Raw genomic sequence first — 12,854 nt, forward strand, 5'->3', positions numbered from 1 at the left:
CTGTGATTTACTCATTTTTTCACCCCTGGTGATCTCAACTTAGGATTTAGTTGATCATGGAGATTTTCTAGATAAAAGGTAAAAAATTACAAAACTTTCTTTCAGAGGCTATACCAGTTCTAAAATATTATCTCTGGACAAGCTGTGACATGCTATTAAATGTCCTCTGTTCCAAACTGCACAGGTAACATGTGAAGACAACAGTGAGACACCTCCCAAGGGCTTGGTAATAAGATACCCCAGAGAGTTAAACTGATTAAGTCCGCATGTGGGGAGGTAAGCCTGTGTTTCCTAGGTGCACTGTGGTTTTTAAGTGATATTATCTCATTTGACGGGAGAGAAAATGTGATCAGAAATAGTCAATTTGTCAAGAGTTTGGAGAAACAAAGTAGGACTGTGTCCATACAGTGTTCTCCCTGGAAGGGAGGTACTGAATCCAAGACACGTGAGCAGTTAAGTGACCAGAAGTTTCCTCTTCAGCTAGTGTCAGTTTATCAAGACTTGCCGTGGCTTGAGAAGAACAGACCTAGAGGCTCACAGCTTTGCGCTCTAATTACAAGCTGAGCTGAGCCACCTTCTGGTTTGCTCATATGACCGCCAAGCTATTATTCAGGAAAGAGAGAAACTCTGGCTGAGAGCACCAGAATTCCATTCTAAATGTAGCAAAAAAAGTTTTTAATTTATTTTGAGGGAGAGAGCATGCATGTAAATGGGGAAGGGGTAGAGAGAGAGGGAAAGAGAGAGAATCCCAAGCAGGCTCTGCACCGTCCGCACAGAGCCCAATGTGGGACTCGAATTCACAAACTATGAGATCATGACCTGAGCTGAAATCGAGTCGGATGCTAACTGGTGGAGCCACCCAAGCACCCCTGCACACAGCAAATTTAGAGAAGCTTTCGGATTTATACATTAGTCTCATGTGAATTTAATTTGTATAGTTTGGCCCCAAGTCTGTCTATTTAGTCTATGAATTCTAAATATTCTGATGGAATTCAGTTTCTGATCCTTTAGGACAAAGAACCAAAGCCCGGGCACTGTATTATGCAACTTCGCTCTTTGGGGCTTCTCTATAGCCAGTCTGCCGCCTTCTCTTACTAATAGTCTCTCTCACTGAGCCTGCACTCCAGCTTCATCACAGACATTCTAGACAGTTATGCTAATGGTAGGACAAACCTTGACATGCTTGTGACAAAAATAATCGCAACTAGGCAGGGAGAAGAAAGAAACCATTTTATCACAGCATCTTACTGCAATGTGGTGATAGCTCTTGGGACAAGATGGTAGATTTTCACCAGTTGGATAGTATCAGGTCCACAAAGGGCACTTTACACTGCTCTCTTATTCATCCATGAACACACACTATAATACTTACCTGTGCTGTGTAGAACATTATCCCAAGATGCAGCAGCTGATCCAGTAAACATTTCTTACCGTGCATGCTTTCTGCAGGTCGAATTTGGGGGTACTTCAGCTGGTGCTCCCGTGTTTCTCATGGAGGCTCAGTGCCTCATGTTTCTCAGGCCGTCAGTCAGACTTGTAGTCATCTGAAGACTTGACTGGGGCTGGATGGTCCACTCACAGTATGGACCACCTGAGCCTCCCCCTAGGGCTGGTGGGTCTCCTCATCACATGGCCGACGGCTTCCCTCCGCCTCCTTCACATCCAAGTGTGATGTGTCTCTGGAGTTGCACACCATCACTTCTACTTCATTTTATTTCTTAGAAGCAAGTCATTAAGTCCATCTCTTACTCAGCGGGGAGAGGATTAAACTCTACCTTTTGAAGGGAGGAGCATCCAAGAATTCATGTTCATATACTAAAACCATACACACCTCCATTTATACCTGGGTTCCTCACTAGTGCACAGTCAGCGTCCCTCAAGGCTGCACATCGGGGAAGATGGGTCCAGGAAGAACTCTTTGCTAACGGGCATGGCCCATGACATCATCAGAGGTCTTCATCTTGCAGACTTCTCTCAACACCATCTTGGAAATTTAGATTACTCCTCTCTAAATATATATTTCATTAACCATAAGTTTAACTTTTCTAAGCTTAGTAGGAATTATTAACAAAAATCCTGAAGGGTAAGAATGTTGAATAAGAGAATGAAAATAATACAAAAACTCTTATTTTTTATTTTTTTAATTCTTAAGTAATGTCTACACCCAATGTGGGGCTCAAATTCATGTCCCCATGATCAAGAGTAAACATGCTCTACCAACTGAGCCAGCCAGGCATCCCTACAAAAACTCTTCTTAACATATACTTAGTAAATTCACTGACATTTAAAAATTTTTGCATTGTTATTAAATGTGTATGCAACCTGCTGCATGCCAGGCACTGTTAAAAGCAGTTTACACTTAACTGATTAATTACACGTTAAGTCATTTAATTCTCTTGACAATCAGGTAATACTATCACTATTTTACAGCTGTGGAAATTGAAAGGCAGACATGCTAAGTAACTGTCCCAGGTCACTGGAGAGTAAATGGCATTTGGCTCCAGAGTTCATGATCTTAACCCCATTCAATACTGCCTTTTAGAAGACCTCCTAAAACTTTTTAGAGATTCCGTAATTCAGCAGGCTTCCTAAATGCTAGTTAGGAAAACAGTTGTGGACTTGTCTCCTTATTAATCTTTGTTGTTGTTGTTTTCAGTTCTTAAACAGCATGAGACTAAACAATAGAAAAACTTAAAAATTATTTGGTCTTTCCCCTGAATTCAATACGAATTAGTAGAAGAGGGGGATGCCTGGCTGAATCAGTCAGTAGAGCATGCAACTCTTAATCTCTGGGTTGTGAGTTCAAGCCCCACACTGAGTGTACAGACCACTTAAAAATAAGCTCTTGGGGGAAAAAAAAGAATTACTAAAAGAGGGGTCATCATGTTGAGGCTATAGGTCATTCTATCCAAAAACTTTAAACTGTTTCTGCTTATTTTAACTGTGGTAGTAAATCATGGTGTTTTTGTTGTTTTTACTTATAAAAGTAATATAATTTTGGGGCGCCTAGGTGGCTCAGTCGGTTAAGCGTCCGACTTCGGCTCAGGTCATGATCTTGCAGTTCATGGGTTCGAGCCCTGCATCGGGCTCTGTGCTGACAGCTAGCTCAGAGCCTGGAGCCTGTCTTCGGATTCTATGTGTCTCTCTCTCAGACCCTCTCCAGCTCACACTGTCTCTCTCTCTCAAAAATAAATAAAAACAGTAAAAAAAAAAATTTAAAAAAAAGTAATATAATTTCATTTTAGATGGTTTAGGGGGTAGGGAGGAAATACTTAGAATTCTATAGCCCACCCTTAAACACTGCTGCTTTAAATCCTTTTATCATTTTGGTAGCTAGTTCTCAGTCCAACTGTTAATGAAGCTAAATGAAGATCTCTTTCAGGTAGTTGAATCTTAAAGCTTTACAATCCCCACTGCAGACCTACTGTTTTATCACAAGAGGGCACCAGCAAACAGGATAGTTTTTCCCCTCATGATTAGCAAATTGGTTCCCTTGAAGAATTTTATTTCATTTTTTAATATTTATTTAGTTTTCAGAGAGAGAGAGTAGGCAGGGGAGGGACATAGAATTGGGAGGGGTGGGGGTGCAGAGGATCCAAAGCAGGCTCCAACCTGACATCAGAGAGCCGGATACAGTGCTCTCAAACTCATGAACTGCGAGATCATGACCCAAGCTGAAGCCTGACACTTAATGACTGAGCCACTCAGGCAGCCTGAGAATTTTATTATCCTTAATAATCTGACCCATATTAAAGCTACCAATATTTCCTTCCTTCCTTCCTTTCTTTCTTTCTTTCTCTTTCTCTTTCTTGCTCTTTCCTTCCATCTTCCCTACCTTCTTTCTCTTTTCTTTCCCCTCCCCTCTTCTCCCCTCCCCTCCCACCCCCTCTCCTCCCCTCATCAAATGATTCTTTACTGAAATATTTTCCTTTGTAGTTCTTAACTAGCTGGGCATTCCATTGTACCACTATTGATGTCATCTGTGATGTCATGAGGGTAGTGGCCATCAACATTGCATCCCACAGAATGGGCAGTCTCTAGGATCTCTGTAATGGTTCCAGAGAGTTCTCAGGCTAAAGATCAGTGCCACATTTACCGGGTAATGTTGACAATCCATCAAAAGTGATATTTCCAGGGTGCCTGGATGGCTCGGTCGGTTGAGCCTCTGACTCTTGATTTGGGGTCAGGACACAATCCCAGGATCATGGGATTGAGCCCTGAATCAAGCTCTGCACTGAGCATGGAGCCTGTTTCAGAATTTTTCTCTTTCTCTCTCCCTCTCCCTGTGCTCATGCGTGTGCACACGCACTCTCTCAAAACAAAAAATGTTTAATGTTTTTAAAGTGATATTTCCACTGTGCTTAATGTTTTTATGCTTCCTTCTGTCTGTTGGTGGTTCCCTGAGGACTGGTAATTGGGGTAGGGGCAGAAGGTACCACTTCGGTCTGGGCCTGTCTCTTCTGAATGATCAGTTTTGCTGTAATCTTCAGACTCTTCCAATCACCAGTTGCCTTGACGGTGTTATCACCAACCTTTTTTGGAGACAGACCCAGGGGGCCAGTCTTTGGGACTAGGACAGATGTGGTGCCAACCTCCCAACCAGTGCACCTCAGGTACACAGCTTTGATCTCGCTGGGGTCTAATTTAGGCGGCATGTTGGAGGCGGCTGATGTCAGATGAACCTGGCACCAGGACGACCAAAGATAGTTGCACCTTGGCCTCTCCTGAGCCAAAAGCCGGACTTTGATATTTTCTTCAACATAAGCTGGGAACAGTTCCTTTCCTGCCTTCTTCAAAGAGATATTTTAGTATTTTACAGCATTCACCAAGATGGACCCAGTGACACTAAACACATCCAACGAGAGACCCTCAAAGTGTCTCCTCCCAGCCCTACTGGTGGCTTAGTAAAGAGTTTCATAGCATCATATGAATTTGAATGCTAAGTCTGGATTTAGATTATCTGTTTCTAAATAACACATTTTTTAAAATTATGTTTATTTTTCAGAGAGAGAGGCAGAGTGTGAGTTGGGAAGGGGCAGAGAGAGAAGGAGACAGAATCCAAAGCAGGCTCCAGGCTCTGAGCTGTCAGCAAAGAGCTTGACATGGGACTTGAACCCATGAACTGTGAGATCATGACCTGAGCTGAAGTCAGACGCTCAACTGACTGAGCCACCCAGCTTTCCTGTGGTTCAGACCTTTAAACCAGTCTCTATTCTGTGTGAAAAATATTCCTGATGCTGAAGACCCACACAATTTTTATGACTAGTAGGTAGGCTAGTTCCTGGTGGGCTGGCTAATCAACTTCTTCCAGACTGACTTGTATGCTTCCCAACAGTCAGTCATTTGTTCCCAAACTTGTTTATGCAAGTTGTACTTGGTAATCATATAATTTAATTTAATATTACCCAAATCAAACAAAAAAGAGCATAAGAGAATTGTGATCTCTATGAAATAAGTTGAATACTTGGAAAGTCCTAGTAAAGACCTATCAGATACCTAGAACTAGCTCTAAAGGATTGTCTTTCTCAAGAAAAACTGCTGTGGAATTAGGTACGGGCAAAACAAATGTATAAGTTCCGGTGGAGGAAAGGTGGTAAAAATCCAGTAGAATTCTGCCCTCAGTTTTCTCCGCAAATGTCTTGAGTGCTCAGTCCACAGAAACTAAAATTGACAGTGCTGCTTGCTCACGTTAACGGAATGTCTTTTGTACAGCCCTGGTCCATACAGCCCCGGTGCATAGATTCCACTCAGAAAAGGCCTTTCAGCCTGATATCAAAGAAGTGGTGGATGAATGGACTTGTATGTTTTTAATTAAAAATAACATTTTAATGATATTTATCACAATTTTGTGATTTTCCACTTTAACTGATTAGCCACAGATCCTGACAACTCAGGGAAGAGAGCTTCTACTATAGACTTCTAGGAGCCGGCCAGCCACACACACGGAGCGGAATGATGGACCTCAGTACCTGCTAGTGACTTACGTATACTGTTGAATGAATAACGTCTTTTTTTTTAATTAAAAAAAATCTTTTTTTACATTTATTTATTTTTGAGAGAAAGAGAGAGACAGCGTGAGCAGGGAAGGGTCAGAGAGAGAGGGATACACAGAATCTGAAGCAGGCTCCAGGCTCTGAGCTGTCAGCACAGAGCCTGACATGGGGCTTGAACTCACAAACTGTGAGATCATGACCAGAGCCGAAGTCGGATGCTCAACCAACTGAGCCACTCAGGCATTCCAATAACATCTTTTATTTTTTTTAATGTTTGTTTATTTTTGAGAGAGCACGAGTCGGGGAGGGGCAGAGGGAGTCGGCAGACAGGATCGGAAGTGGGCTCTGCACTATCAGTAGAAAGCCTGATGTGAGCTTGAACTCATGAACCGTGAGATCAAGACTTGAGCCCAAGTCTGGCGCATAACTGAGCCTCCACATACCCCGTGAATTACCTAACACACAGAACCATTTGTCTCTGGGTTAAATGCACTTGATTTTTAATACAGCAGACTTTTAGAACTTAATTACCTATAATATATCTAGACCTGTTAGCTGAAAGAATGGTTTCAGGTCTTTCAGCTTATCCTGTAACTACCTAAAATCTGTGTTTTTACATAAGGCAGGCTGGCACAATTGTAGGCATGTGATACGTATTCTTAAATACATGGAGCCCGAAAGTGAAGTGTTTGACTCTGTATTTACCCCTGAAGTTAGTGAATTTCTGCCACTGTGCTAATTATATTTTATAATTAAAAAAGGAATGACCCACACTTGGTCTCGTATGATCATCTTTACATTTGAACTTTATTATAATGCAGTATAAGAAAAATTGGAAAGCTTTTTACTGGTTACAGATAAATTGTTAAATTTGCACCAGATGACAGAAAATCAAATGCATTCGCGTTTTGAATACTGAACTATGAAAGGGGAAAACTGGTACTGTTGGCTTCCTCTCTCTACACTATGTTAGGGCCCCTCCTTTAATTTCAAGCCTTGCCCAAAAGAGCTGTATTATTAGATCAAGAGTAAGCGTCCATCCCCTCTTCCTCCTCAGCAGATCCTCACATTTTACTTGGCTGTCCATCCAGTCCGCAGGTGAACCGTAATCAGTCCGTGCCAGTGAGTGTTGGGCCTGTCCCTGGTCCACAGGTGCGCCCGTGACTTAAATTTGCCGAGTGCAGCTGAAGGAAGAATTTGTACTGGGGGAGATTTTCCTCCTACCACGGGATGTGAATAAGGGGACGTGCGGCCTGTTTGCTGCTGGCAGCCGCCTTGCCACCATGAAGGGAGGCAGCAGAACGGCAGTGTACAAAAGATATAGGTGCTCTGAGACATGGCTGAGCTTAACCTTAGAGACTACTTCACTTTGGACTTGTTAGATAAGACAATACATTTCCCCATTGTCTCAGCAAGTGTGAACTGGGTTTTCTGTTACTTAGAGAAATATTGTATCCCAACTGATAAAAAATATCAAAAATTTTCAAGAAATTTTGCCTTGGATTTTTTTAAGTTTATTGATTTTGAGAGAGGGAGTGGGGGTGTTCAGGTGGGGTAGGGACGGAGGGAGAGGAAGGGAGAATCCCAAGCAGCCTCACTCGGCACTGTGACTTGGCTTCAGAGTCAAGCCAAGAGTCAGATGCTTAACTGACTGATGGACCCAGGTGCCCCTGCCTCAATTTTGTTTTTTAATGTTTATTTAAGTTTGAGAGGGAGACACACAGAATCCTAAGCAGGCCCCAGGCTCTGAGCTGTCAGCACAGAATCTGGCGCAGCACTCAAACCCATGGACTGTGAGATCATGACCTGAGCTGAAGTTGGACGCTTACTAGCTGAGCCACCCAGGTGCCCACCCGCCTCAATTTTTAAGTGGCCTGCTTTGCTGATGTCGTCAGTATGTGCCTGGTCTAACTACTGAGCAGCTCAACACTGCCAGGTGCTGCAGGGACGACAAGTTGAAGAGGCAAGTGTGCATACACAAGGAGACCAGACAAGTTGTTTTGTTAACAAGAGGGGTGGCTTTGGGATGGACTGTTCAAGATAAGGACAAGTGGAAAACTTTAAGAGACATTTAGGAGGTAAAATTGGTAAGATTCAGCGATGGACAAAGTATTAGGGGAAGGGAGAGGCAAGGTGGCAAGCATGACCTAGGGTTTCTCTTTTGTGTAAGTAGATGGGTGGCGGTCCTCTCACCAAGCTCCAGAGAGCACGGGAAGAAGGTGGTTTGATGGTAACAAGAGTTTGATGTTGGACACATTGATTTTAAGATGCCTTTGAGATACGTAATTTAGATTTTTCTATAGCAGCTCAAGACATAATTTATCCTTTTAAAATACACAGTTTGGAGGATTTTAATACATTCATAGAGCTATGCAATCATCATTACTAGTTTCTTTTTTTTTTTTTTTTTCACTCCTAAAAGAAAACCCCATACCCATGAGCATGAGCAACTTTCTCATTCCTTCTTCCTCCAAACCCTGGCAACCACTGATCTACTTTCGGTGTCTGGATTTGCCTGTTTTGGAAAAGCAACTCATCACATAGAATGTGATGGTAGTCCCTGGACCATTCCATCCAGACCAGGGAACCTTGCCCCAGAGCGCTCCCAATAAAGGCCGTTTTACATTTATCTCTGGGGGAAAAAAAAAAAAAAGAAGATGATGATAAAGTTAATGGGTGGCTCATCAGAAATCACGGAGGCTGGCTTTTTCTTCCTCTGGGGATGGTGTCATAGGCACTTAGAAGGGTCTAATGTTTGACATACCATCGTAGGCTGCCCTGCGATACAGCCTCTAACAAAACTAGGCTGTCCTGAAGCCCTGGTGATAGAGTCATTTAACTTTATACCAACAAGTTTAGGAAAGCATCCAGTTCCGCCCGTGGCATGTGCCCAGGCCGACCTCGAGGAGTTCCTGCTGTGACACCTCGAGTCCTTCTGAGGTTGTCTAAAATGAAAGAACATGTCAGCAGGGCCTATGGTGGATCCATGTGAGCTTAGAGTGTTTGTGACAGGACCAAGCATGCCTGCCTTGTTGATGAGCAGAAAATCGTTGTGAAAGCATTGAAGGCACAAGCACAGTCAGAAAGCTAACTTAAAAAGTGAAGTTCTTTTGAGTCATAAAAAATGTTTTTAAATCATGGAGGCTAGAAGGCAGTAGGGTGACTTATGTATGTATGTATGTATGTATGTATGTATGTATACGTTATTTACTTTGTGGTTTTGTGAATTTATGATTTTATCTTAAAGTAATCTCCACATCCAGTGTGGGGCTTGAACTCACAACCCCAAGATCAAGAGTTGCACACTCCTCTGACTGGGCCAGCCAGGTGCCCCTAGGGTGATACACTTAAAGTCCTGAAAACAAATTGTCAGCCAGTTGAAAAGAGGTACTCACAAACTGACATTTGTTCACCAATGTTCATAGCATTCTTCACAAAAGGTGGAAACAACCTGAGTACTCATTTACAGAAGAATGGATAAAAGATATGTCGTATGTCCACACAGTAGAATACTATTTGGTGATAAAAGAAAGAATGAAGTGTGGATCTATCCAACAACATGGATGAACCTTGAAACATGCTGAGTAAAGGAAGCCAGAGCCATAAGGCCACACGGTGTATGATTCCATTCACACAGGGGGAAGGCTTTACTACAGAGTTTCCTTTTAGGTTAAAGAAAACACCCTAGAATTAAATAGGGATGGTGGTTGCACAGCACTGCGAATATACTAAAAGTCACTGAACTGTACACTGTAAAATGAGGTGGTGAATTATGTTCCATGAAATTTAAACAAAAATGTCTTGTTTCAGAAATGGGAAAGGATGTTGAAACTGTTTCCCAGTATCTGACATTAAAGGGCAAAACTGAATTCATGGCGGTCTCTACTACAGGAGAACTGCTTGTCAGGCCTGGTCTCCAGGAGCAGAGCAGACTGCTGGTCTCACGTAGGGCTCTTGAGAAGTGTGGAGTTCATGGATGGGTGGCCTCTCAGAAGCGCGAGTGGATTGACATCGTCTGTGGAAGTGTGGTTGCTCAGGTGAGACATGCCTATTCTAGGCGCTCCGGTACAGTTTTACCAGAGCGAGTCCATTCTTATTTATTGGCTGATTTTCAAAAGCAAGAGCGAACACTGGTTGGTTTGCAGAAGAATGTTCAGTTCAGCTGGTTGTCACGGATGGATCGAAGAGATTTAAAACCAGCTCTGGGGGCTCCTTGTTTCCACGGCTACAGAACAGTCCATCTTTCCCTAAGTTGGTAGGACCCTTCTTTTTCTCACAGCAACTGCTTCCACTTCTGTAACCTCTTCCGTACTTTTCCTTGGGATGTGATCAACGAGAGGGAAAGGGCAGGAATCCCTGTGCTTCTTAACTCTTATCTATTCAGTAAACTGTCATGGTACACGGAGCGGGAGGATAACACAGGCCCACCCCGAGTCTGGAGGTGGAGCCCGGCCGCACTGCTGAGTCTGGTTCAGTACCTGAACAGGTCACTCGCTCTGTCTAGAAGAGGGAGGGAGGTTCCCAGAGGAGGAAGCCTTGTATGGACCTTGACCCTGACTCAATCATGGCCCTTATGCTATCAGTGTAAATAAGCAGGAAAAATCAGGAGAAAAGGCCTTCAAGAGAAGCAAGTTAACAGTGTATCATGACTAAGTTTCTGTCAATTCATCTAGATAAGAAATTAATATTTATTAGCTACTTGCATTGTGTTAGGCTTTGCTAAGTGCTCTAAATTGGTTTTACTAAAACCTCACAAAAACCTTATGATTACATACCGTTGTTGACCTCATTTGCCAATGAGGAAATTTAGTCTCAAAGGGCTAAATAATTTGCTCAAGGTTATATGGTAGGTAGCAGAGACTGGATTCAAATACAGACTGTCTGACTTATAGCTCCCTAGGCCTTTTGATAAATTACAAGTTGAACATAGGGAAGAAAAGTGTAGCCGACAAAGAGGGCATTCAATTTCATTGTGAAGTTTATCTAATCTACCTTAATAAGTGTGAAGTATATCTAATCTACCTTAATAAGACATTTATATTTGGAGCACAGATCAGGATTTGCATTCAAAAAGTATTTTAAATATTATGAAAATGTATTTTGATAAAGTGGGTTGGTTGATTAAGTGTCTGACTTTTGATTTCAGCTCAGGTCATGATCTCATGGTTTGTGAGATTGAGCCCTGCATCAGGCTCTGTGCTGACAGTATGGGGCCTGCTTGGGATTCTCTCTCTGCCCTTCTTGCCCCCTCAAAAAAAAAAAAAAAAAACTTTAAAAAAGTATTTTGGTACAATATATATCCCATAATTTAACAAATAATATATTCAACAGAATTGAATAATTTTGATTGAGCCATCAAGTTAAAGGAACTGAAGTAAATCTACAGAGAAAACTGGTTTTATCTTCCAAAAAGAACATTGTAACCTAAATGGGTGACACAATGAGAATGACAGATATAGATGTACGTTTATTAAGGCTCAAATCAAAACACTAATCAGGGCACCTGGGTGGTTCAGTCAGTTAAGCATCTGACTTCAGCTCAGGTCATGATCTCCCGGTTTATGAGTTTGGTTTATGAATTTGAGCCCCACATCAGGCTCTGTGCTGACAGCTCGGAGCCTGGAGCCTGCTTCAGATTCTGTGTCTCCCCCTCTCTCTCTGCTCCTCCCTCACTTGTACTCTGTCTCTCTCTCAAAAATTAAGATTTAGAAAAAGGGAAAAAAATAAAAACACTAATTACCTAAGTAATTATCTGGTGGTACAGGGCTTATATGCAAAAAGCATTTTTTCCCCTAAAAAATATGTCTGTAACTTCCATCAGAATTCTAACTGTTACCACCCCCCAAAAAGCTAAGAATGACTGCTCTAAAACTTTCAGCAGGGAAAAATGACTAATACATTCCTAATTTTGCTTCCATTTATATTTCTTTCTCAATGTTAATTACTGGTTACATTACCCAGTTTGCTTTGGTTACCATATTTTCTAGTCAAGACTTTTGGCTCACAAGGTAAAGCCATTACTTAAAACTAATTTAAGCAAAAGGCCATTTATGGAAGCTTCTTGAGATGGTTAACGGAATCCAAGGGCATCAAGCAGAGCTGGGACCCACAGAAGACAGAACCAGGAAGCTGGCGGTCAGCCTCCCTCACTCAGGTTCTCTCTCACATTGTCCCCTGTTGGTTTCTCAGCAGACCAGCAATCACTGCTTATACATGCATGTGGCCCACGGCAGTCGCCCTCACTCCGTGGTTTATATGTCCCCTGCTCACTGGCCTACGGAAGTGACGACAGCATCTCACAGTGCCCCATTCAGAACTCTCAGGACGGACTCTGCTAGACCCACTGCTGGTCTCCTCTGCCACAGGCAGGAAGGCAAGTGTGAGCGCGGGCAACTCCCAGAAAGGGGAGCAGAGGCCGAGAGGCACCCCATCTGTGTCTCCTAGTCCACTCAATTCAAAGTGAATTTGCTTGTCTGTATGCCTGATTCTCAGGAGGTGTCCATTCATAGTCTCTAGAATCTGAAAATATTCTTTTTCTATGGAGATAATTAAGAGAGAAGACTTTACTACGTAAAACCATGCTCTTTTAGACTGCAGTCTCCATTATGTGGATTTAGGTCTTTTATCTTTACTGCAAACTTGTGGAATTTGTGTCACCTCTCATATTGCAGATCCTGGTCACTGTCACTACCACAGCCACACCATCATCCAGCCACCCACACACACATTGGCTACAAAGACAGATGCCTTCCTCAATATTTAGCCTGAAAGTTGTCGTGGTTGATCTCTTGGTTAATATCAATCATCTGAAGAGGTGAATCCCAACCTGTAGTGTCCCGTATATATTTTATTTCACAAACC

The 12,854-nt window shown here is 42.5% G+C and overlaps 2 pseudogenes; one reads left to right on the forward strand and one right to left on the reverse strand.

The window, feature by feature from the left end:
• Positions 1-3,939: 3,939 nt before the first annotated feature.
• Positions 3,940-4,655, reverse strand: LOC115289407 (annotated as a pseudogene).
• Positions 4,656-8,751: 4,096 nt separating this feature from the next.
• On the forward strand, positions 8,752-9,084 carry LOC115300678 (annotated as a pseudogene).
• The last annotated feature ends 3,770 nt before the right edge of the window (positions 9,085-12,854 follow it).

This window comes from Suricata suricatta, chromosome 1 (assembly GCF_006229205.1).
Source record: "Suricata suricatta isolate VVHF042 chromosome 1, meerkat_22Aug2017_6uvM2_HiC, whole genome shotgun sequence".
In the NCBI taxonomy this organism is placed as follows: domain Eukaryota; kingdom Metazoa; phylum Chordata; class Mammalia; order Carnivora; family Herpestidae; genus Suricata; species Suricata suricatta.